Genomic DNA, 6,000 nt, shown 5'->3' on the forward strand with positions numbered 1-6,000 from the left:
GATACCCTAGAAATAGCTAGTTTACGATCTTTAACATCAAAACAGTCTTTGTTTTCTGCATCATTGGCCTCCTTAGGATTTGTTAAACCCATGATTTTGTTTGTGTTCTTATCTAAGGGATCCATCATGAGAGCAGTCAAATTCTTTCCGCTGAGGTTGTTGGTGAAATTGTCAACGGATGATTCCGTCTCTGCGTCTTGAGGGGCTGTTGGTTCTGCTAGGGACGTACTTTTAATTTTATCCGTATCTAAGAGACCATTCATTCTATTGCCAGCGTTAGGGACACTAACCGCGTCTTGGTGATTTTCATTTACTTTCAATTTTGCGTGACTGATTGTCGAAGACCGGCTGTTAGCGTATTATTCTACGGTTGCGACCGCTGCGCAGACGTTTAATTTTCTCAGTGAGTCGTGGTTCATTATGGGTCTTATATAGAGCCAAATCTTTCAATAGAGATTTACTGACATTCCAATATACAGAGTCAACTTTTGCAATAGATATTTACAAACATTCTTACATACTGAGCCAAATCCTTCAATAGAGATTCACCGACATTTTTACATATAGAACCAAACCTTTTAATAGAGATTTACCGAAATTCTTACACATACAGCAAATTTGTTAATGGTGATTTACTGGCATTCTTACATATATAGCCAAATTTTTCAATACTGATTTACGGACATTCTTACAAATACAGCCAAATTTTTCAAGTTCAAATATAAATTTAAAGTATGAAGGTATACAGGTGTTCATTATAGATAGTATACGAGTATATTCAGATTATGCTGTGCTCTCTGGTAGAATATCCTTGATATGTAGCGATCATGTACACAACACCGTCCTTTGCCAAATAAAAACAAGTCTCTTTAATTTAAAGGACAATCTTATATCGTTGTTTTATTGGCATTATGTATACCTAAGTTGTATTATTTGTAGTGTGTTGTTTTCAATTATTATCATTACTGTGTGCAGTGCGTGCTCGGCCATTCAACAACGTCATCATCAGCAAAATGAAGATCATGCAGTGCACTTAGGAACTTTGCCAGTAGACAGTTGTTCACAATGTGCGACGTTGTATGTAGAGCTCCACTTCAACAGTAAGAGTCAGTGGCCTTGCCCCATCGGACAAGGTTGACTGCACAACTACCCTGTCCCGTCCAGAAACAGTTCAGCTTGGTCCACAGATGACGTGGACGTTTGAAGTCAGAGAGATGGCTCATCAACGAGGGAATTGTTTACAACATCTGTTGAAGACCACTCGACACTCCATGCCGAAATAGCTGTCATATTCTCCGGCAACGAACCTAACCAGATTGGGCGTCTCGAAGTCAAGCGGACTGCTGGATGTGAGGTGATGTCCATGTGCAGTGGAAGTTTCTCACTAGCTTAGACCAGTCCAGAGTTACACCAATGTATGCTGGTGTCGGGTCGTGTTTTATTTGCTGACCATCGGGGAGGATGCAAAGCTCACGGTTCGCATTTGCATTGTTAAGGTGGAAGATACTGGAGACTGTCTTTATCGCGCTTGGTTGTAGACGCCATTTCTTAAAGAATTTCGTCATGTTCCCCAGGTCCTTTTTCAGTACCCCCTCAAGCTCAGTAAATGAGCGACTTTGGGTCCCAAGAGCAATGTCATCTGCATACATAAATTTGCGCGACAGTGTTACAGGTAAGTCATTGATATAGACATTGAACAAACTTGGCGAAAGAACGGACCCTTGTGGGAATCCATTAGTCTGACGCCTCCAAGTACTACAGCTCTCTCTGACGAGCACACTGAAGCTCCTGTCGCGAAGGAACAGTTCGATAGTCTCAACTATTCAGGGCGGCAATAGTTTGGAAATTTCCAACAACAGCCCTGCATGCCAAACTGTATCATATGCTGCTGTTAGATCAAGAAAAACAACTCCAGTTTTAAGGTTCTTCTGAAAACCGTTTTGAACAAACGTAGTCAGAGTAAGGACTTAATCTCAAGTGCTACGGCCATGCATGAAGCCTTCCTGATCAACAGGTATGATATCTCAATTCGTTTGGAGAATCAGGTGCTCCAGTATCTTAAAACAGACTGAGTTCGGCAGATGACTCGCTGCATTGTGGGGATCTTTGCCAGGCTTTGGGATCGCAATAATCTTTGCCTGGTGCCACAAAGTCGGCATGCACTCTTCCCTAACAACCCGGGTGTAAAAAGTGGCAAGCCATTCCTTTGCCTTCAGGTCAATATGCTTCAAGAACTCAGGCAGGATGTTGTCATATCCTCCTGATTTGCCTGATATGATGCTGCATAGCATTGTTTCAAGTTATGTTGTTGTAAATGCCTCTGGAGTATTTTGATCTAGTTCATCTGACTTCCGACGGCAGTATTGTCGCCATTCATCTCGTAGTTGACATTGGTGCTGTTTCACCAGGGACTCTTTTGCCACTTCAGATTTGTGGCTAGCTACAGCATTTGGTTTGACAACAGGGTGAGATTGAACTGGTGGTTGCTAAGCGGTGTAAAGTTGTGATCCTGTAGTTTCCTCCGAGCGAGTGCGCCTGGCAATGTCCGGGAATTCGATAAGGTCATCTGATATATCTGAGTCTCCAGATGATTCATACTCCTTGAGAAGGGTCAGACTTCTTCATCCAAACAGAGTGTATTGACTGGACGATGTCCACGACGGACAAACTGAGTGGTTGCCTTGAATATGGCTCTTTGGAAGCGGTGGTAGGATTCTTTGACTGGAATGCAACGAGATGGTATAGTGACTATGTTACGCTCCAGTGTCTCAGTGTTCTTCGTCTAATTTGATTTGGGGAAGTTTCAACGCCGCTGTGAAGAGCGGGGTATAGCCGGGAGCTGAGTTCCAATATGGATAAGTATTTGTCTGTACTGACTGTGTGGGAAGTCATCTAGAACAGTTTGGTTTACTGGCTGAGGATGGTCACCAAAGAAGCTGACTCAGCAGCGGTCCGGTGAGTAGTCCTTTTGCCATCTTCCAGAATGAAAGGTCCCAGGTTGTTTGGAGTCGTGGGTCAGAATGAGGTCAATGTCTACCAAGTGTTCCCCGTCTTCATCGGAGTGTGAGTAGTACCCAGTCACCAATATAGACGGCTGGGTGTTCGAGCGTTGGAAGCATATTGTTGTCCCAGTGGGCACTGGGCGGTTTGTAGACATTAACAATCTTGTACCATCCAACCTGGACCACATCGCACAATCTGGTAGAGGAAACCGGAGAGGCACCAGTAATGTAGCAGTGTGCATGATTCAATAATTATGTCATGTAAGTATTTTGTAACTGGCTATAGTCCAAAATCAAATTAACGGTCTTCCTGACCATAACATGATCTTTTGTAGGCAGCATAATAAATAGCTAATATTTATCTACGATTATAAATAAAATATTCAGATCATTATTAATTGTAGATATGTTTACTTCAGTTCGATTTAAAAATGCAGTATTGATTCAGACTTTTGAACGTTACAGACAAGACATTGTCTATTAAGTTGACATAGTATTTCCAGAAGACGGTAATTGCAATATTGGTCAAGTAGATGGTTATTTAAACTTTTTTACTTGACATCTGAAGCGGAATCAGTCTCATTGTTTTGTGTAGCTTTTAAGCTCGGTTGATTTATTTATTCAAATAATTATTCATTGGAAGTGCAAGGTGCTCAATAGTATTCCAGGAGTTAAACATTTAATTGCAATTATAGTGAATTAACTCAAGGACATTTTGGATTATATTCTTTGTGATACATCAAAAGACTGCTAACACATCGCGACAATCCAGGCCTTTGACATATTAATACATTCGAGACTACACGTTCAGTGCAATATTGGAATTTATTTGGAATACCACAGGAACTCAACTAGAACTTCATACATTTAGACTTGTGATATAACTTTTGGGACTATTTGGCATTTAATTCAAAATACTGTAAGTTTTGGTTTTAAATGTTCACTTTTTATTATAAGGAAAATAAATTATTTGTTTAATTTTACAAAACTTGTAGGTTTTCGCTTCTTTCCGTTACTTAGTTTAAGTAATGAAAATTCACTTAATGAGCATATATCCATTTTAATGTGTGCACTTGGAAGCAGGTTCCAATGTAATTGAAGAAAAGAACAAAAACATCAGAATCAGTGAATTCTTTTAATTTAAATATTATTATTCTATTAATAGCTGAAATACTTACTAAAACTACGAAGTATCAGGAAGCAATGCTAATATCGATAGAAGCGTTTCATCAATCGTGAGCAGAAGCCTTTATCTTGAGTAAAATGTTTGCTGGAATAAGAGTAAACTATTCCTTTCCAGAAGTAAGTAAACACTGAAAAAAATTAATTTTAAATACAGCCAATTTACAAATTAAAAAATCTCAAAATATAAAACCTACAACAACATCAATTACGCGAGTTACAGTGATATAAACACTTTGGTTTAACGTTATCAGTTAATAAAATCTCCACATCTGGAGAAGCAAATTAACCGAGTGTCATTTATATGTGAAATAACATGGAATATTTACCAAACTCTTAGTGGACTGCGACAAGTATACCTTATGCCCCACCCAGTCTCACCACATCTCATGAAAATAATCAATAGCCTTTCAATCAACCATTTTCGAGAAACTTCAATGTTACATGTTGAAACTATTTGGAAATAATAATAATAAAAATAATAATGAAACTAAAGTTTAACGCAGTGTCCAAAAGATGATGTTAATGGAAATCAATCATATAACATGGCTGACGTAAAGTACTTTAATTATCTCTCTTATTGCGACATTTGAAGCTGGAAACAAACCACTCTCCAGTTCACGATATATCGTGCATGGAAAAGACCATCGACCAGTAAAGTAAAAGCCTGAAATTGTTATTGTTTTGCTGGCACATAAACAGAGCTGCTGTTTATCCGTTCCTGCAGAGATATAGATAAGTATTTCAAAAGTGTTTACAATAGATGAGTCTTCCCCAGTCTATAATTTTATGTACACATCACAATAGATGAGTCTTCCCCAGTCTATAATTTAATGTACACATCACAATAGAGGAGTCTTCCCCAGTCTATGATTTAATGTACACATTTACAGTAGATAAATCTTCCCCGGTCTATAAATTAGTGTACACATCACAATAAACAAATCTTCCACAGTCTATAAATTAGTGTACACATCACAATAAACAAATCTTCCCCGGTCTATAAATTAGTGTACACATCACAATAAACAAATCTTCCCAGTCTATAAATTAGTGTACACATCACAATAAACAAATCTTCCCCGGTCTATAAATTAGTGCACACATCACAATAAACAAATCTTCCCCAGTCTATAAATTAGTGTACACATCACAATAAACAAATCTTCCCCAGTCTATAAATTAGTGTACACGTCACAATAAACAAATCTTCCCCGGTCTATAAATTAGTGTACACATCACAATAAACAAATCTTCCCCAGTGTATAGATTAGTGTACACATCACAATAAACAAATCTTCTCCAGTCTATAAATTAGTGTACACATCACAATAAACAAATCTTCCACAGTCTATAAATTAGTGTACACAACATAATAAACAAATCTTCCACAGTCTATAAATTAGTGTACACATCACAATAAACAAATCTTCCCCAGTCTATAATTTAGTGTACACACTACAGTAATAAAAGTCTTCCCCAGTCTATAATTTAGTGTACACATCACAATAAACAAATCTTCCCCAGTCTATAATTTAGTGTACACACCACAGTAATAAGTCTTCCCCAGTCTATAATTTAGTGTACACATCACAATAAACAAATCTTCTCCAGTCTATAAATTAGTGTACACACTACAGTAATAAAAGTCTTCCCCAGTCTATAATTTAGTGTACACATCACAATAAACAAATCTTCCCCAGTCTATAATTTAATGTACACATTACAGTAGATAAATCTTCCCCAGTCTATAATTTAATGTACACATTACAGTAGATAAATCTTCCCCAGTCTATAATTTAGTGTACACATCACA

This window comes from Sinohyriopsis cumingii, unplaced genomic scaffold, assembly GCF_028554795.1.
Source record: "Sinohyriopsis cumingii isolate HCF-2022 unplaced genomic scaffold, ASM2855479v2 utg000229l, whole genome shotgun sequence".
Taxonomy (NCBI): Eukaryota; Metazoa; Mollusca; class Bivalvia; order Unionida; family Unionidae; genus Sinohyriopsis; species Sinohyriopsis cumingii.